General features: G+C 47.1%; 1 pseudogene; it reads right to left on the bottom strand.

The window, feature by feature from the left end:
* Nucleotides 1-1,318: 1,318 nt before the first annotated feature.
* LOC137095630 (large ribosomal subunit protein uL4B-like) lies at nucleotides 1,319-12,613 on the bottom strand (annotated as a pseudogene).
* Between the last annotated feature and the right edge of the window lie 2,177 nt (nucleotides 12,614-14,790).

The raw sequence follows: 14,790 nt of genomic DNA, 5'->3' as shown, positions 1-14,790 counted from the left end.
GTACAGAACACAGAATCATAGAGTGAAATAAGTTGGCAGAACGAGTAAGAAGCACTAGCACCCATCGAGCAGAGAGTGAAGGTTATTCAGGAGTAAAATCTGTGAAAAAAGAACTAGCCTACACAAAGCAGCCAGGCACATATTTCCCAAAGGATATATCATTGACCTTTTACATATCTCTTATGTAGAATATTTATAAGGGATAAAGTTCCGATGCCACTCACGACATGCAGTTATGAGTCAATGGGAAGTCAGCAGACAAACACCAGAAAACTGCACGCATACCACAAGGAAGCCGTTGAGGGAGGAGACACATGGAGAAATGAATGCAACAAATAACATGTGGGATGCGTGTGGAAAGGAAAGGAAGGTATACCACCCATTGAGCAGAGAGTGGTGGTTCTCCCCGAGGACAGTCTGGGATGAAGAAGTGGACTACACTCAGCAGCCAGGCAGACAGTTCCCCCTTGACATTTCATTTTTCCGTGGAACATGTATCTTTGAAAATGTCTTATCACTTCGCACATAGGAAGGAAAAAGAACACGGTCCAAATGCACAGGGCAGGTAAACAGGCACTTATGGGTTCGTTGGCCACCTGACAACGAGGCGCTTTATGGGGGGGGGGGGGGGGAAGTTTCTTCCCATAAGGACTTTAGACTCTTTTCCTCACAGATTCATTAGAGAAAAGAGATGGAACGTCTTCCATGGGTTACTCTCAAATATTCAAAGTCACGCAGCAATCAAGTAGTAGCTCCGCGTAGACAAAGGAGGTAAAGAGGAAAGGGTGCCCAGGACAGAAAAAAAAACAGAGTATAGGTCAGGGATGGGGATGTAAAGCTGGCATGAGAAAATAGGTCTGGGGTCAATGGCACTCCATCAAACTGCAGAGAAGCAGTCAGTCGGAGAAAGAGACGGCAACCCTGAGGCACATACAGCAGGAATGGGGAAGTCAAGCTCACGTTTGAGAGGAAATGCCTGCCCTCAATGGCACAGCACACTGCAGAGCACCGACAGAGGGATGCTCGGGGCATCACTGCGGGCATCTACATCTGTCATGGCCAACTTGCACCCTCCTGGGGCTTTGGACTACAACTCACACCTACCCTAACAGCCTCAGAACCTTTCCTATGGATTTCTTTAAAATAAGGACTTTTTCAGATCTCACAATGGTAGCCTCGTGTCGAGAGGTAGGAGACATTAGTGGACCACAGAGGTGGGGAAGACCCATAAAGACAACTAGTAGGAGTTGCTCTTTAGCATATTCTGCTAGTGCCAAATGCCATACCAAGCATCCAATTTGTGGGAAACGCATTCTAATCAAATGCAGAATTGTCCAGCATGGCAGCGAGGAGCCAATCTCAAAACGCCCACCTTTTCTACATAGGGATCTGAAATTCCAGGGATGTTCCTGAAAGCCTTTATGATCCTGTTATTCTCATTGAAGATAATGCAGAGTCCTTTGCGCTGGATGTGTCCTAGGTACTGCGTCTTTCCTATTCCCACGCACTTACGCAGGTAGCCATAGACCTTTCTGATATCATCCCAGGCTTTCAGTTAATTGAGGAGCAGGACAGCTTCCTTTGACTAGTTTGTCTTCAATGACCGGAAGAAGTTCTGTGAACTACTTGATGTGATGGCCTGTAGACCTCAGCAGCAGCTGAAGAGCTTAAGCTGCCAATGCAGAGCATATGATATAGCGCTTCAGGGTGATGATCACCTGACGATGACATGTTTGCCAAGTCAGTGTTGGGGCAAACATGCGTCCTCCCAGAGACATATTGCCAAAGTCACCCAGTCCTGACCGATGGGTTCCACCTCCGAGAACCATTAGAATACGAGGCAAAGCTCTGCCGGTGCCGCAATGCTTCTGCGCAGGTCTAATGTCCTGCAACTTCACTCACAGGAATGGGCAGCCTCCTGTTCTTCTGCAAATTGGTGCGAGACAAGAACAAAATATCTGGGCAGTTGGGGGCTTGAGGATAGATTGCATGGTGACATTTTAACAAGACACTTCCCCCTTTCCAGAGAACAGCAATATCGAAGGAGAAGTAGAAGCCATGATGGTACCAAACATGTCATCGTCAGGTGATCATCACCCTGAAGTGCTATATCATATGCTCTGGATTGGCAGCTTAAGCTCTTCAGCTGCTGCTGAAGTCTACAGGCCATCACATCAAGTAGTTCACAGAACTTCCTCCAGTCATTGAAGACAAACTAGATGGTTACAAAAAGTCCCTTGTCGCGTTGGAGCTCCCCACACCACTGACTTTGTCACTGACCCAGCAGGAAAAGGTATTGATCAGTAGAAAAAGATTTTCCTGACACTGATCTATCTTCAAGAAAAATAATTCTAATTGGAAAGAGAACCACTTATAGCAGCGGTTCACAGAAAGAAATGCATTGCTCCAGCAGAATGTAATGATTTGGGGGGGGGGGGTGTTAAGGGACGTTGAGTAATAGGTGTGGTTTTCGTTGTGAAGGAAATTTGTATTGCACCATGGAATATTTATTTCGGATTTATTGACTATTCTAAAGCCTTAGACCAGGGGTCCTCAAACTTTTTAAACAGAGGGCCGGGTCACAGTCCCTCAAACTGTTGGAGGGCCGGATTATAATTTGAAAAATCTATATAAATAAAAATGTAATGTTCGTTTGTGGGATTAACAGAACTCAAAAAACCACTGGACGAATTGACACCAAATTTGGACACAAGACATCTATCAGGCCAACAAGTTACCATCACTCATAAAAAACACTGAAAAACACAGTGGAAGAGACTTAAAAAGCAACCTCCCCCCCCCCCAATACATTACAATGCATGTGCAAAACCACACACACACACACATATACACAAACACACACATCTATGTATATACACACACAAAACACATACACAGAAAGGGGGAAAGAAGGAAGGAAAGAGAGAAGGAGGGAGAGAAGGAGGCAAAGAAGGAGGGAAGGAGAGAAAGAAGGAAAGAAGGAAAGAAAGAAGGGTAGAGAAGGAAGGAGAGAAGGAGGGAGAGAAAGAGAAAGAAAGAGGGAAAGAAGAGGGAAGGAGAGAAAGGAGAGAAAGAAGGGTAGAGAAGGAAATAAAGAGGGAAAGAAGAAGGGAAGAAGGAGGAAAGGAAAAAAAGAAGGGTAGAGAATGAAGGAAGGAGAGAAGGAGGGAGAGAAAGAGAGAAAGAAAGGGAAAGAAGAAGGGGGAAAAGGAGGGAAGGAGATAAAGAAGGAAAGAAAGAGAGAAAGAAAGAAAGAAAGAAGAAGAAGGGTAGAGACAGAAGGAAGGAGAGAAGGAGGGAGAGAAAGAGGGAAAGAAGGAGGGGAGGAGGAAAGGAAAGAAAGAAAGGTAGAGAAGGAAGGAGAGAAGGAAATAAAAAAGTGAAAGAGAGAAAGAAGGAGAGAAGGAACGAAAAAGAGAAAGAGGGAGGGAAGGAAAGAGACAAGAAAGGATGGAACCAAAGAGAGAACATCAGGAGAGAATGCTTCTGGAACACAGCCATACAGCCCAAAATCTACAACCCAGATGGTGTGTGTGTGTGTGTGTGTGTGTGTGTGTGTGTGTGTGTGAAGGGAGGGGGGTTCTTGCCCAGCAGTGGAGGAGGAAGAGGAGGAGGAGGGTCTTGGTGGGTGCTTCCCTGGTGGAAGGAGACCCTTCCCTCTCTCCCTCCGCACTGACCCCCTCCCCTCTGCTCCTTGCCTTGCAGGGAAGCCCATGGAGTCCCCGCCCTGACAGGCAGAGGCTTGGGAGGCGCCCGGGACGCGGCTGCTGCTCTGCCTGGCTCTGATCTGCGGAAGCACGCAGCTCGTGGCCCCTTCCCAGCAGAAGAGCCAGCTGGGCCTAGGGAGGCAGAGGACGAAGCAGCCCCGAAGGTGCTTCGCCCGCTGCCTCCCCCCCCCCCTTCTCCTGCTGTCAGGATGAGGCCAGCCCCCTTCCTGAAGGCAGGAGAAGAACCGGCTGGGCCCAGGGAGGAGGAAGCGGCCCCCGAAGCTGCTTCACCCGCTGCCTCCCCTCCTTCTCCACATCCGGGGGCCGGATAAATGCCCTCGGGGGGCCGGATCCGGCCCCGGGACTTAGTTTGGGGACCCCTGCCTTAGACTGGATAATAATAAATTGCAGTAAGTTCTTGGTGGGATGGGCATACCAAGCCACCTTGTCACACCACCTTGTACAAATATTTCAAAGAGGGGATCACAGGCCCGGGTAAGAACCAAGCAGGGTACAGACTCCGTTCCTCACAGATTCATTTGAAAAACGTGATGGAACAGTGCTGAAACAGTAAGGGTTTGTTCCCTTTGCCAAAGTTGGCAGGAGACAGCATATGTAACTTCTTTGTGGCAGCAGATAACAAAGCACAGTGGTGAAGCACTGCTCCCTTGGCCTTAACCCCCCCCCCCCCCCAGATTCTGACTGAATGCTTGCCTGCAGTGAAGCACAGCACAACATTCCGGCCACCTGAAAGCCCTCCAGGGGTGCATTTACCCTTAACCCCCACGGGAATGGCAGGATGCATACCGGCAATGTATACTACCATCACTCTTTCCATTCCTCCCCAGGACACACCAGGAATGCGGCCATCATCACTACAGATCAGCAGAGATGTATTAAAAGACGTATACTTCCATCACTATTTCCATTCCCCCCAAAACTGACAGCTTTCCAGATTCACAGCCACACGTACTGCAGGACAGCAGGGATGCACTCAAAACATACTTTATGGAGAAAGAAGGGAACTATGGAGGAAGATCCTGGAGGAAGGATAAGAAGGGGAACGGGAAAAATAATAGCAGGTGCACTAGGAGATGGACAGCAAGGTATTGTTCTCCGAAACATGCAGGGATCCATTTGAGTATAAAGCCAACACTGCTTTGGATGTCAAAGGGGAAAGGAAGAAACCTGATGCCAAAGATGCAGAGAAAATGTAATTCAAAGAGAAAAGTTACGTCAGACCAGATCCTAGGGATCGTCAATAAATGAAATGTGGCTGGGGGACTCAAAGGAAGTGCGGCCAGGCACTTACAGCAGAGAAGGAGGGGAAAAAAACTCGCATTTGAAAAGGAGTGCCTGGCCTCAATGGTACAGCACACTGCATTGAAAAGATGGATTGAAAGCTAAATGCAGAAATCACTCAGGCCACTCCCGCCCTTTAATGATCGCTTTGCTGCCCCGGGGCCATCCTTAGCAATGACAGACTCATGGAGTTAAAGAAACGGTGCTTGCTAAGCTGTATATTGAGCTTCCAAATTTTCAAAAAGAAGAAGATGCTGTAAAACAAGTGCATTAATGAACACCTACAGGTTCACGGGGGGGGGGGGGGGGGGGATTTGCTTGTCTGGTTGCATTGCATGCTCCTTTGGGAGAAGAGGATTCTTCCAAGGGAATTTAAAAAAACAATACAAATTATAGTTTGTCTTCAACGACCCAAGGAAGTTCTGTGAACTCCTAATGGCTATGGCCTGAACACATCTACAGCGTCAGAAGAGGGGAAGTTGTCCAAACAACTTCCTCCTTTACATAGTACACCAATATCAAAGGATGAGTTAAAGCCATGATGCTGTGCTCACGAGTAACAGAGGACCTCCTCACATCACTTTCCCTGAAACTGTTATTTCTTCTATACACCAATATCAAAGGATGAGTTAAAGCCATGATGGCTCCACTCACGAGTAACGGAGGACCTCCCCACATTACTTTTCCAAAAACTGTTATTTCTTCTATATCAGTAATTCTTTTTTTTAAAAGAACTACATACAGAAGCAGTTCTCAGAGAGAAATGCATGGCTCCAGCTGAAAAATAGTTTTTTTTGGGAGGGGTGGGGAAGAGTGCCAGAGTAATTGCAGTGTTTGTTGTTGGGATGGAGATTTAGATTGTTACACGGGGTAAAGGTAGGGGTGGTTGGGTAGTTAAAGTGGATTGATTCAAGATGAGAGCAGGAGAAGAACACAATATAGAGTACAGAATTAATGTAGCAGCTGTTCTCAGATAAATGCAAGTCCCTCCCTTTTTTAATGTTTTTCTTTAGGGTTTTTTCCCCTGAATTTTTTTGATTTTTAATGGGTTTTTTTAAATGAGGTAGTTTATGTAAGTTGTTTTAAAGGTATTTTAGGGTCTTTGATTGACCGTTCCTTTGTATGAAGGGAAAGAGCAGTAGTGGGGATCACAAAAGTATTGTGAGGTGCACCATCCCTCAGGAAGAATCATACTACTGTCCCGTTTCCAAAAGGAACCGACTTTGTCTTGAGGAACAATAGAGCAAAAGAAATATAGTGCGGTACAGGGCTGATAACAAGGCAGTGTAGATATTTCTAGTAAATCAGAAGACAACAGAGCTCTACTGGACGTTTCTGTCATAATCAATCTATTTTTTGGGCAGTTGCAGGTTCCTAGACACAGTGCAGAAACAGTATGGGCTCGTTCCCCTCCCGGGTGGCATCAAGCCTTAATCCCCTGTGAGTTTCTGCCTGAATGCTTGCCTGCCATGAAGGACAGCACATCTTTCTGGCCACCTCAATGCCCTTGAAGGGGTGCATTTACCCTTAACGCCCCTGGTGGAAGGAGAATAAGGAAAACTGGAAAAAGAAAAGCAGGGGCACAGGGAGATGGACACCAAGGATACAGTGGTCTTGCTCTACAGATGCTGCAGGGATCCATTTGAGGAGAAAGCCAACACTGCTTTGGATGTCAAAGGGAAGAGGAAGAAACCTGATGCCAGCGATGCAGAGAAAATGTCATTCAAAGACAAAGGTTACGTCGGACCAGATGCCTGGGATCACTAAGGAATGGCATGTGGCTGGGAGAATCCAAAGAAGTGGATTTCAACTGAAAGGGGTGCAGATCGGGCGTCGTGGGAAGCGAAGTGCGGGATAAGCTATATCCTTCCCTTCTCTCCTCCCATTCCCCAAGTCAGTACGCTTGCTACCCACGTCAACGGAAGCATTAGCCCACATGAAAACAAGGGAAAGTTCAAAATACTCTAAGGACAGAACTGCTGCCAGTGCAGACAAAGTCAAGAAAGGAACATGAGCAACGAGGCATACAAGGAGGCCTTGGCACAAAAAAACTTGAGACCTGAATGGCCCACCAACACACAGCAGAACATCAGATAGTCCTGTAAGTCAGCAGTAAGGTAAAAGATGGCTGGGAAAGGGCAGCTCACATGTGTGAGAACAAAAGGGGACAAAGTCACCTTCATAAGGAAGCAGTAGTACACACATAGAGCAGAGAGTTGCGGTTCTCCCCGAGGATAGTCTGGGCCTACACTCGGCAGCCAAGCAGACAGTTCCAACAAGACAATTTGTACATCTGTAGAAGATGTCTCATTGAAGATGTCTTCTTTCGATGCCACTCAGGAGCACAGAAGTCACCAGACAAGCACCGTGAAACGACTGCAAGGCGCAGAGCACAGCCAAACAGCAGTTTGGATATTGACACCACAAAGTTCAGAGAGTTGGAGGAAAAGTTCCCTTGCCCAGAAGAGAAGGAATAGGCACCCTACAAGGACAGCTCTTTCGCTGGGGTATTTGAGTAACACGACTCCACCATGTGCGGGAAAGGGAACACCCATCCCTCCGAATCGGAAATAGAAGACTCACAAAACTGCCCTGTAAGAAATTGTTACTAAGAACAAACAACTATGTATGCCAGTATTACAGCAAACCTAAATCTCTCTAAGTCTCTTCCTCTATGAACGATAGCTGTCCTCCTCAGAGCAGACAAACTGACACTCCCACCTAACTTAATTCCTGTATTAATACTATGGAAAAAGGAAAATGAGGTTGAGAGAAGACAGGAATGCACCCAAAGGCACTCCTGGGCAGCCACTGCATACCTCTGAAGTTGCATTGCATAAGGACAATTATCATAAAGAAGTGTAGCTGCTATCAAACACGGCAGTCATTTACCGTTCCAAGTCATTTGGCACAGTGGAAGGCTACAGGGTTAAGAGAAAAGGAACATTGTCAAAATGCACAGGGTAAGTAGGCAGTCATTGATTTTCCATTTAAAGTATTCGTAGGCCATCTGTCAACGAGGCACATTGTCATGATGCAGGACAACATAGGACAAGCAATGGAGGGGGGTGGGCCAAAAAGCACTTGATCCATGAATGCTTTAAGTCCAGATCATCCTGGATAACATAGAGATCTCAAGCGCCTACAAGCCGGTTCTTTTGGCAACAGAGGAAGATTCTGAGTCTTCAAATCATAGTCCATCTGAACTGGGGTTGTGGTTTCCTCCGTCATTCAAAGCCATTGTGGAAAGATGAATCTTGGTGATGCTTCTCTGCTTCAATACCCTTGCACCCAGTACTGATTGAGACTGAAACGTATGTTTCCCACCTCATTGGTTTGAAGAAATGATTTTGTGATAAATAAAAGTTTTCCTAAGCTATTGGCAGTTATTTGGGTTTTTGGCAGTTCCAGTTTCCAATAGGAGAGCAGGAAGCAATCCCTAAGGGGAAAGGTGCCACTTCCTTCCCTTCTTCATCAAGACTAATTGCCCCCAAGCGCAACGGCAGTTGGTTATCATACTACGTATGAAGATTAATTGCTTCCAAAGAATTGCGAGCCACTCAGCAGTCAAGCAATACCTCCCCAGAGACAGAAGAGACCAAGATGTCTGGAGTATGAATCTGACTGGGATTACTGCGATGTGAAATGCTGCCCCGAACATGCAAGCACTGGATGATTCCTACCTACCCGCCCCAACACCAGCGCAACCCGTGAAATCGAAAAAGTGACTCAAACGCGCCTAGAACGAAACTCCTGCTGGCAAAGGGAAAGTAAAGTGGATCCACCATGGAGGAGTGCAGGAATACAGAAAGCAGTAAAGCAGACACCCTCTGATTCCCCCTTGGGTGTAGAGAAGGACAGGATATGAAAACTCAAAGTAGATATCAATTTATGGAAAAATTAAATGAACCAACATTCTGATTATGATTTTCAGATAATAACATTAAATAAGCCAAAGGATTAAAGAAAGGAGTATGTGAGGCGGTTAAAATCGTTCAAGAGGAAACATAAAGTAACATCAGGAATTAGGAAGAGAAGCCAGCCTTTCAGCAAATGTATGCAGCAGACCTTTAATCGGGCACCATAGCACAGCAGACACACAGACAACCCTCAAAGAGAGGAAAGCAATGATAAGCTCGAGAGGGGAAGGACTACGGAACACTGAAGCAGACACTGGAAAAAGTTGGCAGACTCAGAACAAGCAAGAAGCACTAGCACCCATCGAGCAGAGGGTAATGTTTCTTCCAGAAGAAACTCAGTGAAAGAAGAACTGGCCTACACAAAGCAGCCAGGCAGACATTACCCTCAGGATATATCATAGAACTTTTACGTTAGAAATACAGATCTCATATGAAGATTCTTTTTTTTTGGTAAGAAATTACGAGGCCACCCAGGAGTTGCAGGAATGAGTCGATGGGAAGTAAGCAGACAAATGCCAGAACACCGCATGCGTACCACGTGGAAAACGTAGAGGGAGGGGTCACATGGAGAAATGAATGCAACAAAGTGCTTGTTGGATATGTGAGGAAGGGGGGGTACGCATGTACATGTGAAACGGCCGCTGTTATGGGGCAAGTGCTCCAGGAGCTCAATAATTGTGCACTAAGTGTTTCTTTGCAGTCCTAATATAATGACACAGGATGTGTAAAGATTTGAAGGCCCAACTCCAAGTTGGGAACATTGATTTGCTGACGGACAATTCCTGAGGATACGTATGCGCACACCGACATTCTCAGAGGAACACGAGGCCCTGGCTGATTTGGGTTGTTTTTTTCTATTAGGGGGTGGGGCGTGTTCCTTACCCCCTGACAAGGGGAGAGATGTACTACATTGAGGGCACAGAAAGACTTACACAACATGGAACACACAGCACTCAACCAGGCAGTCCTGAAATATAATGTTGAGGACCCTGAAAAGTAATGAGGAGTTAGACTCATATAATCTACACCCATTCCAAAGGAACCTAAAAATGCAAGAACTATGCAAATTGAAGAGGATATTCATTAAAGGCAAGTCAGTTGAAACCTACTGGAGGACAACAAAGTTGCTGTGAAAGCTAAATGCCAACATGACTACCGGAATGCCCCCCAGGAATGACTGCTTGCCTGCTGTGAAAGCCAAATGCAAACGTCACTTCCCCCAGGAACTAAAGAGACGTTGCCTGCCAAGCTCTCTATTGAACTTCTGAATTTACCCAAAGATGGGAAAGAGGCTTAAAAATTCCTGAACTAACAAACACCTACTGGTTCACGGGGGTTGATGGTGGATGACAGAGATGCTGTGAAAGCTAAATGCATACATGACTACCGGAATGCCCCCAGGAATGACTGCTTGCCTGCTGTGAAAGTCAAATGCATACGTCACTGCTGGCATTCCCCCCGGGAGTTTACGCTTGCCTGTGCTGTGGCCAGGAGTCGGGCTACAAAACCAAAAGTCGGGCAGCTCAGCAACTATGAACCTCCTGGAGCACTGCACTATGACAGCTTATATTGCTGTCTTGTAGTTTCTTCCAAAGATGGTGATATTCAATAAAGCAAAGATGTGGGGAGTATAAAGCCAACACTGCTTTGGATGTCAAAGGGAAGAGGAAGAAACCTGGTGCCAGCGATGCAAAGGAAATGTCATTCAAAGACAAAGGTTACATTGGATCAGATCCCTGGGATCACTAAGGGATGGCATGTGCTGGGAGAATCCAAGGATTTCAACTGAAAGGAGTGCAGATCAGGTGTAGAGGGAAGCGAAGTGCGGGATAACCTATATCCTACCATCTCTCCTCCCATTTCCGTACTCAGCTACCCACGTCAACAGAAGCATAACGCCACATGAAAATAAGGGAAAGTACAACATACCCCATGGACAGTACTGCTGCCAGTGCAGACAAAGTCGAGAAAGGAACCTGAGCAATGAGGCATACAAGGGGGCCTTGGCACAATAAACTGGAGACCTGAATGACCCACCAACACACAGCAGTCAACCTAGCAGTCCTGAAAGTCAACCACAAGGTAACAGCTTGCTGTGAAAGGGCAGGTCAGATGTTAAGGGGAAAAAGGGGACCAGTTCACCTTCATGTCGATAAAGTCGTAACAGAATACTACATAACTCAGGGCTACCTAGCTGGCCTTTAATCATGAAATACCTATGTTAAAAACCCAGCCATTAACTTGGCTTCAAACTCGCAAGTATTACTTCCACAGATACGGGGGGGGGGGGGGGGGAGGCAAATCCGCAAGACCGGACAAGAAATAAACACCACAGGACAACTCAGCAGACAAGCAGACACCCCTCAAAGATAGGATAGGGACTGTTAGGCTCCAGAAGGGAAGTTCTATAGGATACTGGACAGAAGACAGGGAACAGGTGGTGTACTCTGAAGAAGCAGGAAGCAGTAACACTCATAGAGCAGAGAGTGTTGGTTCCTCCCAAGGACTGTCAGGGATGAAGTAATGACCTACACTCGGCAGCCAGGCAGACAGCTCCAACAAGACAATTGGTACATCTGTAGAAGACGTCTCATTGAAGATGTCTTCTTTCGATGCCACTGCGGAGCAGAGAAGTCACCGTTAAACGACAGCAAGGTGCAGAACACAGCCAAACAGCAGTTTGGATATTGACACCACAAACAACAGAGAGATGGAGGAAAAGTTCCCTTGCCCATAAGATAAGGAATAGTCACCCAACAATGACAGCTCTTATGTAGGGGTGTTTGAGTAATGCGATGCCACCATGTGCGGTAAAGGGTACACCCATCCCTCCGAAACATACTGCAGGGAACCTTAAGGAGATGCAGTGAAAGCAAAATGCAAACGTCTCTCCCCCCATCTTCCCCTGAGACTGGCAGATTAATGTTACTTGCAGACAACTGGAGCTACAAGACAAATTCTGGAGCAGTGTTATCAGAGAGCTTATACCCCTTTATAGTATGTTTCGTACGTATGATATTGTACGTATCTTACATAGAGCTTGGAGAGGGAGGACGTAGAATAACATTAAAGTAATACAAAAATTTATTGAAAACAAATTATATTTAAACTGTTGAACCGATTTTTTAAAGAAATTGACAATTGGAGCAATCTACAAACAGACTAAAAAAATTTATTCAATGACCTCAGCAAGTTGTGTGATCTCCTCATATAGATGGCCCTAACAAATCAGCAGTGCCAGAAGAGCTTTAGCTGCCCAAACAGAGCAGATGGCATAGCGCTTCAATGGGATGTTAACCCAACGATGTCAGCGTAGTCAACTCTTGTTCGGGGCAGAAATGTGTACTTCCGGGGATATATTTCCGAAGGCACCATGCCCAGAACAATGAGTTCCACCTCCGCAAAGCCTTGGGATGTGGCACAGCTATGGCGGTGGATCAAAGATTTCGGGCTGGTGTGATGCCCAGCAAGTTCACTCACAACGTAGTTCTATCTCCTGTTCTTCCGCAAATTGGTGTGTGCAAAGTTCACAATCTCTGTGCGAATGGGGTCCTTGATCAGAGCTGGTGTGGTGACATTTTGACTTTCCCCTTTATAGAGTACACCAATATTAAAGGACGAATACAAGCCATGATGGCTGTGCTCAGTTGTCACGGAGGAGCTCCCCACACCACCACGTACCATGACACGTACACAGGAGGAGGAGGATTTGATAAGTTGGAAATACTTTCCCAGTTACTGTTCAATCTTCAAAAACATAAATTAATTTGGGAAGATATAACCACATGCAGAAGCGTTTCACAGAGAGAAATGCCTGGCTCCAGCCAAGTAATTTGTTTTTTGGGGTGAAGGGTGTCGGAGTCATTGCCGTGATTGGTTTTGTGATGGGGATTTGGATTGTACCATGGGATATAGGGTCATAGGGGGTGAGGTAGTAAAAGTGGGGAGAGGGGGTTAATTATTGGTGTAGTTGTAGTGATGGAGGTTTGGATTGTTCCATGGGGTGAAGCGTTGGGGGGGGGGGGGGGGTGAGGTAGTTGAAGTGGATTGATTAAAGATGAGATCATAAGTTGATTCAGTGAGAACTCAATAGAGATCAATATTAATGTAGTAGCTGCTCTCTTTTAAATGCAATGTTCTCCCTTTTCAAAGGGTGTAGTTAAGGTGTTTTTTTGGGGAGTAATTAAAAAAAAAATTTAAGGTAGTTTAGGTTCTTTGAATGACCGTTCCTTTTTATGCAGGCAAAGTCCGCAAGTGAGGATCACTACAATATTGTGAGGTCACCCATCCCTCAGGAAGGATCATATAAAGCTTTGCCCACCTGGCGCAGCTGGGTGGGCGAGGCTGGTTGTCCCCTTCGCCGAAGGAAGAAGGTAGTTCTGGCGGAACTACGCAGCGGGGGCGGAGCCAAGCCCTCTGCTTGGCCCACCCCAGAAGTTCAGTCTGTTGGCGACCGTCGAAGAGGAAGGAGCTCAGGTCGGTCTCGGGGCTGGGTGGTGGAGGCTGGGTCTGGGGCCTCCATCCACCCATCCCGCGCCATCCTGGAGAAGGCAGGCGGCTCCCTTGCGAGCCCTGGGAGATGTGTTCCGCGGCGGGCGCTTGGCGTGTGCCGCGGGTGCTCCTCCGCGTCTCCCTTTCGCCGCGTCGGGGTTTGGAGGACGCTGGGAGGCAGCGCTATGCGGCGCGCGCTTACGGCTGGCGCTGGAGGCCTGGGTTTGCTTAGGCCTCACAGCCTTCACGCTGGCGCCATTATAGCTGGCTCGCAAGGGGCTGCCTCCGGCCTCGTCGCCGCCTGTGCAGGCCCGGCGCCAACTTTCACCCAGCTTGGGCGCCATTGGTGCTCGGTGCGCGTGATCCTAGGCTGGGCGTAGACTCGGCTTGAGGTCGGGCCTGTGCGGCCTGTGCATGCCCGGCGACATTTTTCACCCGGCTCAGGCGGCGTTAGCGTGCGGTGCACGCGATCCGGCCGGCCCCTTCTCGGCGGCCCATGTGGCCAATCAGGGCCAGGCGCCATCATTGACGCTGAGCTAACTGCCCTTTCGGGGTGGGGGGCTCAATTTTATTTTCCCTTCCATTCCTGGGTTAAAAGCAGCTCCGTGGGCCCCCTTTGGATCTGCAGCATGGTGGTTGTTTGGGCCACGTGTAGGGAGGCCATTTTGGCTTACGGCTGCCCTTAACCGGCCTCGCCTGCAGGGCTCCCTCACGGGTGGAGGCCATTTTGGATGGGCCGGCGGCCATTTTATAAGGGGCGGCAGCCATTTCATGAACATAATTCCACATATTAGGGAGCCTCCCAGTTATATGGAAGTTAATTAATGGGTCATTTGGTTGCCTTGCTTTGGTTCCTTTACAAGCTTAGGCCCACCCCACCTATTAGTTAAAGCCAGCAGCATATTGCATTACGAATTTATGTCAGTGATTACTTTGAATATATTGGATGTGCGTTTATATTTAATAATAAGAATAATAATAGTAATAATCATAAGAATAATAATACTGATAATAGGGCTGCTCAGTACAACTCCTTGCCTGGAAACAAGAGTGGTTCAGTTTGATTGCCCCTCGCAGATGGTCATCCACTTATGTTTGGTGGTGGCCGGGGGAGGGGTGGAGCGTACGCCACGCTATGAGGCAGAGAGTTCCACTGCTGAACGCCTCTCAAAGTTGGAAGCTTCTTCCTTTTATGCAGGGGGCATTTCATTTCCAGTAGTTGGAATATTGTTTCGCGTTTCAGAGAGCGATAGTGATATTATATTATTGATAACGTCAATAAACTAAATGATAATAATAATAATAACAATAACAATATTAGTAATAATAACAAAGGACATTTTAAATCCCACGCTAGCGGTGCACATACT

The sequence above is a fragment of the Anolis sagrei genome, chromosome Y, assembly GCF_037176765.1.
Source record: "Anolis sagrei isolate rAnoSag1 chromosome Y, rAnoSag1.mat, whole genome shotgun sequence".
In the NCBI taxonomy this organism is placed as follows: domain Eukaryota; kingdom Metazoa; phylum Chordata; class Lepidosauria; order Squamata; family Dactyloidae; genus Anolis; species Anolis sagrei.
Note: the sequence above shows the minus strand (reverse complement) of the source record. Positions and strands in the feature narration are given on the sequence as shown.